The sequence below is a fragment of the Hypanus sabinus genome, chromosome 3, assembly GCF_030144855.1.
Source record: "Hypanus sabinus isolate sHypSab1 chromosome 3, sHypSab1.hap1, whole genome shotgun sequence".
Taxonomy (NCBI): domain Eukaryota; kingdom Metazoa; phylum Chordata; class Chondrichthyes; order Myliobatiformes; family Dasyatidae; genus Hypanus; species Hypanus sabinus.
In genome coordinates, this window is record NC_082708.1 from 136,914,592 (window position 1) to 136,927,008 (window position 12,417).

Below are 12,417 nucleotides of genomic sequence, written 5' to 3' on the forward strand. Positions count from 1 at the left end.
ACCATTCCCCATTTCCTTTTCCCACTCACCTTAGCTCCTTACCTACCCACCATCTCACTCCGGTGCTCCTCCCCCATCCTTTTCTTCCATGGTCTTCTGTCCTCTCCTATCACGATCCTCATTCTCCAGCCCTTTATCTCTTTCACCAATTGATTTCCCAGCTCTTTACTTCACCCCTCCTCCTCTCCCGGTTTCACCTATTACCTGCTACCTTGTACATCTTCCTCCCCACTTCTACCTTCTTACTCTGATTTATCATCTCTTTTTCCAGTCCTGATGAAATTTTGACTGTTTACTCTTTTCCATATATAACTCCTGGCCTGCTGAGTTCCTTCAGCATTGTGTGTGCAGTTCATTGATTTCCAGCATCTGCAGATTTTTTCTTGTTTATGCTCCTTCCATCAAGCCTAGTAAGGTTTCAATTCTACGGTTGGCTCTCCTTTTCATTACTTGTTGCCATGTCCTCCATTTTACTTAGAACAGGGTCAGTACATGTGTGCTTCTGGACTTGTACCACAGTTATCGGGGCTGTAGGTACTTCCTTGAAGTAAAACATCTCTTTCAGGGATGGCCCTAGAGTTATAACAGCTAAGGGAAATCTAGATAGTCCATCAATATTTGAATGGTAAGCTAGGACCTCTTGTACTTTATATCATACTGATACAAAGGGAGGAAAAGAGCCCAACATTGCATTTGACTGGCAGTCATGGAAGGAATATCCACATGAGGACCAAAAATTGAAGTCAGGAAGCGATGATCTGTCATCGCTTACAATGTTGTAAGTCATTGATCAAACAGGAATTGGTAGAATTTCTGAACGGTAAATACAGTTGCAAGTGCTTCCAGTTCATTCTGGGCATAGTGGCTTTCTGCCTGGCTTAATGGTCTTTCCAATTCAGCCTCTACTTTTGTTTTGAGGGTCTTGTCTTTGAATATTTGGGTATTGTGTTGGGCTTAACAGTGATTCCTTTCATATTGCCCAGTTCTCCCTTGAATATTTCTGGGTGTTTCTTCAATCCCTCTTATAGACCAGTTCTCCCACCAATCAAGTGCGCGTCAGTCCCATTGAGTTTGAGCTGCTCCAACTACCAGCATCCCAGAAGCACTGATAACTAACTTTCACAATGTACAGTGTTCTTTCTCTGTTTGTTAATCTCCACTGTAACATGTACTACCACCCTCACTGGACCAATCTCACCAGTGAAAGTCTTTAAAGTCAACCTTGCTCTTTTTGGGGTGAGATGCTACAATTTCTCCTTGTAAACTGTCTCTGACACCAGTGATACTGCAGCACCCATGTCCACCTACATCCTCATTGTGGCCCCACCAAATTACAGAGTCACTCAATAGCCATCTTTATGTCCTCAAACAGATAAAACATGCAAAGTTTCTTCAACTACAGAGCGAGAGTCATTCAGTTCAACTTCAATATGCTCTACCTTGTTTACATGTTTCTTTTTCCAAAATTCATGTTTCTTTGTTACAGAGTTTTAATGTGACAATGTCTTTTTACTTTAATAAACACATTCAGTATGTTTGTTTTTGCCAAAGCTTCAGCAATCTAAATCCTTATACCTGCATTCTTTTGCTGACTGCCCAGTTTTGCCACAATGGTAACGATGATTGTTAATACGTTTCTTATTCTTACAGTCAGTAGAAACTTTATGAACTTGGGAAGATGTGCTTAATAGCTATGCATCTTTAGCTGCCATCTCCATAGATGTACTAATCTTAATTGCGTCCTGTAATGTTCCTCTGTCTTCTGTAAACAAACATTTCTGAACTGCTTCACTAAGCAGACCATGTACACGTCCTTCATGTAATGTGTCATTCAGCAACTGCCCTAAATCACAGTGTTCAGACAATTGCTTCATCACCATCACAAATTGCAAATTACACTCCCCTTCTTCTTGATTACTTTTATGAAACTTCTCAGCAATTATCTAAGTTTTAGGTGGATAATGGTCCTTTAAGACTTTAGGACACCATGCTTATCAGGTTGCACTAGACTGCCCTATAAATTAAATATTTTTGCACTCTTCACAGCCAGAAAATTTGGAACACGAATATCAACTGAAATTTGATTTTCCAGTGCAAAATATTCAAATCTTTTGTTGTCATTTTGTCATACAGCCCCATGTTCGCAAACATGGTCAGCACTTTCCAACACAATCCGCAGTCCTGTTCCAGAAAAGTTAACAAGTCTAATCAATCTCCCTCTCTTATTTGTTTTATTTAACCATCCCATTCTTGTTCTCTCCCCTTGGATTCTTCCTGGCCTTTTTCTTGTTGCATGCAGCATCTTCTTTTTGCTCACCCACATTACACAACAGTACACTGTCAGATTTTCATGTGGACTCTTTTTGCTGAAAGGAACATAACTATAAATATCACATGAAGACCTGTCACCTTGTTACCAGTTGTTAACTTTGGTGGTACTGGGAAGCCAGGTGGCTGTGAATAACACACACAAGTGATGAAGAGATGAGGAACTAATGGGCAGCTGTTTATTTTGGTTTTACGTCATTTACCCAGAAAGCCCTTTCACATTACATTCAGTACATAACACACAGAAAAGCTAGATAACATCCCATAAGGGTCAAAATATACATAAATACATAACAAGTTTTAATCTTCTAATCATTAGTAAAACTCAGTTTAAACTCATTTAACAGAATAAACAACATCTGTTGGTAAATGTGAATTAACACTCATTACCCATAACTTCTGTCTTCCAACGCACATTAGAAAGCCATCCTGATGTGAATGCTGTTATAGGAAATAAATACATTCTCAAGATACTTCTGAGGGTACATTATAATGAATGCAAGATGCACCACCAATCTTCATGCACTGTCTGGCTTTAGCTGAAGTAGAGGTTTTAGAAAGCCCTTCTCTCAGACTTTTCTCAGGTTACCTGCCTTTGTGGCGTAACTTGCTGGAACTTTGAGGTGTCAGTGGTCCATTATAGTCAGCAGTGTGAATTTCTTCAGTAGAGTAGCAAAGTGGATACACCGGTATCTAAAGATCAGGACTATGTCCAACTTCAAATGTCAATAAGAAATACTGTCTAGAGAATTTTAATTCAAGTTAATAAAAAATACTAATATCAATAACTGTGATTACAAACAACAGATTGCAATATAAGTCAACTTGGTCCCCTTCAGGAAAAGACAATTATTATTTTAGCCCAGGGTCACTTTTATGTGACTCCAGACTCACATATATTTTTAATTCTGTACAGCTTTCTTATTTGTCCACAAAGGTAATTCTGGTGGGCAACAATTGTTGGTCTTCATTTCTGAGAACAAAGGATACAGAGAAATCACTGAAGTGTTATGAGCATCAAATCAAGTACAGAAAGGACATTAAAGTGACAGATCAGCTGGATGATAAAAGAGAAAATAATGGCAGAAAGAAGTAACATGTAAATATCAACAGTTTTTAATAAAAAGATAAAATTTCCAAGAATAATTTAATATAACTAAAATTAAAATGATATTATGTTATTATTTTGTTATCAATATTATTTTATTTGTTTTAATAGAGTAAAACTTCAGTTCAGCTTGTTCTTTTCTGGCTCAGAAACTGACTGACAATATATTAATAATTATGCAGTAGCTACAATTATATTTGCATTGTTAATTCCTAAGCTTAAATTTCTATGGAGACTTTATTGGGCAATTAAAGTGCATTTAATATTGCAAGGAAAATAATATGACAAGATGCTGTCTGTAAGGTGGTTGCATTAGAAATGCTTCACAGTCCAGAATCTACGTTGTGGGATAAGGGCACATGGGGTGCGGAGGAGGGAGGGTGTGTGCTCCCTTGTTTGCAACCAAGATGCGAGGCCTCCGGATACTGGTGGTAATAGACTAAGCCTGTAACCCAGAATAAATCTGTAATAGAACAAACCTGCAAACTAGAGTAAATCTGTAATCGAATGGACTTCCACCTGTGACAATTACTCTGCAGAACCAGCAGATGATGTCAGGAGGCTGACTTTAATGGGCAGGAAGAAAGTGAACTAATTATTAGGAAAGCCTGCAGGGATGTGGTATGCTGGAAATATGATGCTAAGAGAAGCAATCCCGAGTCCAATGAATCATCACCAGATCCCACACTGTCTCACATAATGCTTTTGCCAATGCTTTTTTCAGGTGCACCTACATCTCATATACCATGCAAAACCTAACTGAGGGTAAACACATAGTAGACTGCAGCTGCTGGGGTCAAAGCAACACGTACAAGATGCTTGAGGAACTCAGCAGGTTGGGCAGCATCCACGGAAACGAGCAGTCAACGTTTCAGGCCCTAACTGAGGGTTCCTGCAGGAAGCAGAATTCCACATTGAACAAACCATTGAATCAGATTTGGGTTTATTATATGTCATGATTTTTTTTTGCAGTGGTACAGCCAAGTATTTACAAGATACTGTAAATTACAAAAAGAAATATATAAGATGTAATAGGTATCCGTTAGTCTCATGAGAACATGGATTTGTGACTTGGAAGGTTTCCAGGGCATAGGCCTGGACAGGGTTGTATGGGAGAGCGGCAGTTGCCCAAGCTGCAAGCCTTCCCCTCTCCACGCCACCGATGTTGTCCAAGGGAAGGGCACTAGGACCCAAGCAGCTTGGCACCGGTGTCCTCGCAGAGCAATGTGTTGTTAAGTGCCTTGCTCAAGGACTCAACACGCTGCCTTAACTGAGGCTCGAACCACTGACCTTCAGATCACTAGACCGATGCCTTATCTACGAGGCCACACGCCAATATGTATAAGATGTAAGTTGTGCAAAAAGTGACATGGTGTTCATCGGTTCAAGGTCCATTCACAGGAAGAAGCTGTAAGTAAAATGCTGAGCATGTGTCTTCATGCTCCTATACATCTTTCCTGTCGGTAGCAATGAGAAGAAGGCATGTCCTGGATGATGAAGAATCTTAATGATGGATGCCACCTTCTTGAGGATTGTCTATTGAAGAAATTCTCAATGGTGAGGAGTTTAATTGACATGGTAGAGCCGGATGATTGCAACCGTCCATAGCTTTTGGTGATCCCATGCGTTGGCCCCTCCATACCAAATAGTGATTTTGCGAATCAGAATGCTCTCCACAGCACATCTGTAGTAATTTGTTAGAGTCTTTAGTGACATACCAAATCTTCTCAAACTCCAAAATGAAAACCGGAGAGGAGGTATATTGACAACTGATTTTTTTGCTCTGAGATCACTTATTGCCAACATTCTGAACCAGGGTGTCTGTTTTGGAATGGCTCAGTGGGATGCAGCCTTCACTTCAATGGTGAGGTCATGTCAAAACAAGCTCCTGCTAGAGCAGCAGGCCAGCTGCTTTAAGAGAATAGCCTTGACAACCTGAGGTCACTCCGAGATGTACTGACTGTGCAGCCTGTCCATTGAGCTGAATGTGAACATTTTTGGCATTTGGCAACAGTGAAACCCACTCAATAAAAATAAAGCTAAAGTGTTTTTAATAAGTCAAAAACCAAATTAAAACAAATCAGTAAGTTTTTAAATGTGAAAAAAATAACACGAATCAAACTCACAAATGCCATATTTTGGTTTCACCAGGAATGTTTGACTCTGGTCATCATCATAACTTGGATTCAGAAAAATATATCAAACATCATAAGAAATCTATCCTCTAAACTTGAGATGAAAGTGACTATTGTTTAACAGAGAGGCTGAAAATGGCAAAATATGACATCAGGAGTCACAGTAAAAGTGAAGTCAGTGAGTATCAAGGAAGGAAATCTCCACTGGTTGTAGGCAAGCAGTACCTCACTCAAAGGAGAATGGCTATTGAGTGATAACACTGCAGGTATTCCTCAGGACAGAGCCCTAGGTCTGGATGATTAAAATACTCCTCCTTTCCTTCCATCATTGTATAATATAAGGGAATGTTATTGATTACACAATGCTCAAATCCATACACTGCAAATAAAGTAATCCATATCTGCATGCTTCAAGACCTAGAAACTTTCAGCTGACAGGTGCAAGTCATATTTAGTGCTAATCAATGACCATCTCCAGTAAGAGGGAGTCTAGCATGATGTAATATGCTATTAATATGATCACCAGTTCCACCATTGACATTCGGGATAACATCACGGTCTTGAAATATAATGAACAGCCCCCCCCCCCCACAAAAAAAAGTGATGACAGAAGCAGACCAGAGGCTAAGTACTCTGTGACCTGTGGCTTACCTACAGATATCCCAGAGCCCTTCCACTACCGAACAAAGCACGTCAGGAGTGTGATGGAATACATTCTATTTTTCCAGATGAACGCTGCTCCAAAAACACTGAGGGAGCCTTACATTACACAGGATAAAAGTTTGTTTGATAGCCCTCTTATCTATTACCTTCTACAATCCTTTGTGCCACATCTGCACTCCAACAACTCTCCATGGTCCTTTTAGCTGCACCTTCTAAACCAATGACCTTTACTTCCCAGAAGTACAAGTAAAGTCAGTGTGCATTTTTTCCAGTGCTTTTCAATTAGTCCCTATTCTTTAACATTTTTCAAGATTCAAGATTGTTTATTGTCATTCTCAGTACATAATTGTAAAAGAAAACAAAATGATTGTTACTCTACATCAAATGCAGCACAAAACACAATAAATATTGAGAACACAATAAAATCAAAGAGAAAAACTACAATAAATATAAATGTATAAGCAATCCTATAAAAGAGAATGTGCACAAAACTGTTATGTGTATAGACCAATTGTACCTACATAAAATGACAGTTGTTACCCAATCTTACAGTAATTATTTCACCTTAAAGTTGGCAAGCACCCTCAAGAGCAGGGATTCCCAATCTGGTCTCCATGTACCCCTTGCTTAAGAATATTAGTCCATGGCATAAAAGATTGGGAATCCCTGTTCTAGAACTTCACTCTACATCTCTTATCTCCCTGAACCTGTGTCCAATTTGCACAAGCACATTCTAAATCGTCCATTATAATCCAGCATCATGGTTCATGTGCTATATTGCACTTGAATATATTTTTGACAAGATTTTTAATGATCCTGCTATTATTTGACTATCATTTCCTGAGCTATTTCACAAGAACATAAGAACTATAAGGTCATTTGTCCCTTCAAGCCTGTTCTGCGTTTATCAATATTATAGCTTATCTACATGAGCATCTCTTTCCAGTTCTATCTCCAACCTCTCAATTCCATTAATATGTAAAAATATTTAATTGAATGGACACAATAACTGAAACTTCACTGCCCTCGGGGGTAAAGAATTCCGAAGTCAACCATCCACTGAGTGAAGAAACTTTTCATCAGAGTCCTAAACATTCTACCCCTTATTCTAAAACAGTGCCTCTGGTTCTTATTCAGGAGAAGGGTTTTCCATGCAAATAGCCTGAAAAAGCCTTTGGGAATGTTTAACTTTTGAATAAATTCTCCTCACATTTTTCTAAACTTTTGATTAAGCAGTCCCAGTCTACTCAATCTCTATTCATATGGCAAACCTACTTTCTCTGGAACCAGTTTAGTAAAATTTAACTGTACTCTGTCTGTGCCAAATACATCCTTTCTAATAAAAGTAAACCTAAACTATACACAAAACTCAGGTGTGTTCTCCTATTCCCCTCCACTCTTCTCAGCCTTTATATGCAGTACTTGAACCAGGGAGTCATTGTTTTAACAGAATCAGAATCAGACCAGGTATAATATCACCAAGATATGACATGAAATTTGTTAACTTTCTGGCAGTAGCACAATGCAACTCATGATAATATAGAGGAAAAAAAACTGTAAATTACAGTTCAAGGTTCAAGGGTTTAATGTTGATTTAGGATTTGGATGGCAGAGGGGAAGAAGCTGTTCTTAAATCACTGAGTGTGTGCCTTTTAGCTTCTGTACCTCCTTCATGATGGTAGCAATGAGAAGAGGGCATGTCCTGGGTGGCGGGGGTCCTTAATGATGGATATCAACTTTCTGAGGCACTATTCCTTGAACATTTGAACTATCATCACATCTTATTTCATATAAAAAGTATTAATCTTATAGCAACTAAAAGTGAATTCAGATATTATTAGTACAATTCTTCTGTTTCTAATGTTCATTGACATTGAACAATACTTAAATTACTTAAACCAACATAATAAACTTAAACCAAGTCTGTTAAATTCACATTAATTATGTTAATTTCTTTTCATTAGTAGGATTGTTAATAATATCATGCATTATTTACATAGGTAGTTGTATGTTGTATTGTATATATTGTATGTATTTGCTATGAAAGAGTCAATGGTTTAACTTTGTGAAGTACAGATTTGTTGCTAACAGCTTTCTCACTGGAATGATGTTACTTAATACAAGATAACATTTCATCAACTATAATGTGCTCTCACATTATATTTAAAAGCTGATCCCACATGAATAGAGGTTTCTTGCAAATTATTATATTAATAAGTGGATACATCCGATTTATTTTATTTAATTTTTCTTCTGTATTCTGAATTAAGTAAAGAAACAACTCGCAGGAACAACTTATTGGGACAATCACATCAGTGAAGGCAAAAAGAGTAAGTTGACATTTCCAATTGAAACCCTGCATCAGGAATTCAGTTACATCAACTAGGAAAAAGCAAAATTCAAGGCTTGTTTATGAATATTTAATATATTTAAACATCTTTATCACACAAGTATAGTATCTTATCAAGGAGGAAAATACATAATAGTAAATTAAATATATGAACTAAATAAATACTATAAACTCGCTGCTAAATATTGATCACGTTAAGTGACAAAAATGAAATTTAGTCAAATGTGTTGTATCATTGCCAAATATATATCAGTGCAGCTCTTAAAGGGTCAAATCTGTGTTAGCATTTTCTTGTAAAATTTGCTGCATACAGCAACATCTATAAATAGCTCTCCATGTTAAACTGGAATATACCAATATTGCTATGAAAATGGCTGATATGTTTGCTTTTAATGAAACTCCATTTGTTAAGTGCACACAAAGAAACTATTTAACATCATAAGTATCAATCTTACATAAAAATGTGATCCAGGCATTCAACTTGTAATTCCCTGCTCAGAAAACAGATTCATCACCAAATGTTTAAAGCAGACTCTTTTATCAGGTCCTGTTTTATATATCTGTGAATATTTAATTACAGTGATCATAACTGGATAAAAAATGTTTTAACATATAAAATACCACAATATTTTTTTCGACAGTAGCATAGCAGTTAGCGCAATACTATTACAGCTTTGGCGCTGGAGCTGAAGTTCAATCCTGGAGTTGTCTGCTGTGAGGAATTTGTGCGACTGCCCTGTGAAATGCATGGATTTTCAACCGGATTCTCCAGTTTTCTCCCACAGTCCAAAGACAGACCAGTTAGTAGAGTCATTGGTCATTGTGAATTGTCCTGTGATTAGGATAGGGCTAAATTGGGGGTTGTTGGGGGTGACTGGGCAGCCAAATCAGAAGAGCTAATTCCATGCTGCATCTCAAAATAAATAAATAAACAAATAAATAAAGCTTGTTGTAATCCTTTTTTTTAAGAATTCTGTCATAGCAGTGAAAACCATAAGCAGTTTCAAACATGTAGGAGTGCACATCTTAATCAATTAATCGACCCAGATTGAGTCGGTGGTGAAGAAGGCAAATGCAGTGTTGGCATTCATTCCTAGAGTATAGAATATAAGAGCAAGGATGTGATGCTGAGGCTCTATATAAGGCACTCCTGAGACCACACTTGGAGTATTGTGTGTGGTCTTGGGCTCCTTATCTTAGAAAAGACATACTGACATTGGAGAGGGTTCAGAGAAGATTCACAAGAATGATTCCAGGAATGAAAAGTTTACCATATGAGGAATGTCTGGCAGCTCTTGGGCTGTATTCCCTGGAGTTCAGGAGAATGAGGGGGGATCTCATAGAAACATTCCAAACGTTAAATGGCCTGAACATATTAGATATGGCAAAGTTATTTCTCATGGTAGGGGAGTCTAGGGCAAGATGGCATGGCTTTAGGATTGATTGATGTCCATTTAGAACAGCAGTGTGGTGAAATTACTTTAGTCAGATGGTGATAAATCTGTTGAATTTAGTGCCATGAGTGGCTGTGGAGGCCAAATTATTGGGTGCATTTAAGGCGGAGTTAGATAGGTTCTTGATTTTCCAGAGCATCAAAGGATATGGGGAGAAGGCAGGGGAGTGAGGATGACTGGAAGAATCGAATCAGCCCATGATTGAATGGTGGAGCAGACTCGATGGGCTGAATGGCCTACTTCTGCTCCTATATCTTATGGTCTAACTTCTAACTTCTCGATTTTGCGGAACCTATCGGTAGTGGCAACTGAGCTCGATGAAAGAGTGCTTCTTGCAGTGTCAGAGGTGGTGATTTAAAATGAGAGCTTCGCGGACGTTAGACCATTGTGCGGGGTCTATCAGTGGTGGCAACTGAGCTCAATGAACTAAATAAAAGCACAGAAGGGATAAGCGGAGCGCCATTGTCCGGAGTAGGCCAATGGCGAGAGTAGAAGCAACAGGCTTTTGCTCATTCAGGCTTTGATGAAAGCGGGCCTTGGTGAAGTAAGTGGGTAAATGGGCTTCGTTTTTGGTTTTCTCCTTGCATTTTTTTTGAGGAATAGTGAGCATATTGGTAGGGTTAGTATTTTGCTCTGGGTGTCAGATATGGGAATCTTCGAGTCTCACAGATGGCCACTTCTGTGCCAGGTGCACCAAGATGCTGCGCCTGTGAGACCGTGTTAGGGATCCAGAGCTGCAACCCGAAGACCTACAGCTTATTAGGGAGAGTGAACAGGAGATAGATAGGAGCTACAGGGAGGTAGTCACCCCGAGGCTGCAGGAGTTAGATAAGTGGGTGACGGTGAGAGAAGCGAGAGAAAGAGCTCAGATCATCGAGAACACCCCTGTGGCCATCCTCCTCAGTAATCATCTTCTCGTTTTGGATGCGGTTGCGGGGGATGACCTGACAGAGGACGACCAAGGTGACCGGGTCTCTGGCACTGAGCCTGGTTCCGTGGTGCAGAAGGGAAAGGGGAAGATGAGGGAAGATGGTAGTCATAGGGGATTCCATAGTGAGGGGAACAGATGTGTTGCCTCACAGGTGCCAGGGTACAAGATGTCTCAGATCGGATGCAGAGTATTCTGAAGGAAGAGGGTGACCAGCTAGAAGTCTTGGTACACTTTGGTACCAATAACACAGGTAGAAAAAGATATGAGGGGGGTTCTGAAGAGAGAATTGAGGGAGTTAGGTAGGAAGCTGAAAGGCAGGACCTCTAGGGTAGTTATATCAGGATTACTGCCTCTGCCACGTTCTAGCGAGTGCAAGAGTAGCACGTTCGGGCAGATTAATGTGTGGCTGAGAGACTAGTGTAGGGGGCAGGACTTCAGATTCCTGGATAACTGGGGACTCTTCTTGGAGAGCTACGGCCTATACAAAAAGGACGGTTTACACCTGAACCCAAAGGAGTCCAATATCCTAGCGGGCTCATTTAATAGAGCTGTTAGGGAGGGTTGAACTAATTTGGCAGGGGGATGGGAACCGAAGTGATAGGATTGAGGAAGAGAAAAACAGAAATAAATCAAAGATAGTGTGCAACAGAGATTATAGAAAGAACAGACAGGAGATGAGGCTTAATCAAAGCCAGTGGCATGAGTTACAGGGCAATGGAGGTGTGGTGCAGTTCAACAGAAAGCAACAGATACCGGACTGAGAGTATTGTATTTGAATGCACACAGCATAAGGAATAAAATGGATGATCTTGAAATTCAGGTACAGATTGGCAAATATGACATTGTGGCCATCTCTGAAACTAGGCTAAAGGATGGCTGCCATTGGGAACTGAATGTCCAAGAATATGCAGTATATTGGAAGGACAGGTTAGTAGGCAGAGAGGGTGGTGCGGCTCTGTGTATAAGACATAATATTATATCATTGGAAAGAGATGACATAGGATTGGAAGGTGTAGAGTTAAGAAATGGGAAGGGTAAAAGGATCCTAATAGCAGTTGTTTACAGGCCTCCAAACAGCAGCCGGGATGTGGATTACAAATTACAACAGGAGATAGAAAAGGCATCTCAGAAAGTCAGCGTCATGATAATTGTTGGGGTTTTTAACATTTGGGAAAACCAGGTCAGTACTGGAGCTCAAGAGAGGGAATTTGTAGAATGTCTAAGGGATGGATGGCTTTTTAGAACAGCTTGTTGTTGAGCCCACTGGGGGATCAACTGTACTGAACTGGGTGTTGTGCAATGATCCGGAGGTGATAAGAGAGATTAATGTTAAGGAACACTTAGGGAACAGTGATCACAATATGATCAAGTTCACATTGAAATTTGAGACCGATAAAATAAAATCCAATTTGTCAGTATTTTGGTGGAATAAAGGAAATTACAATGGC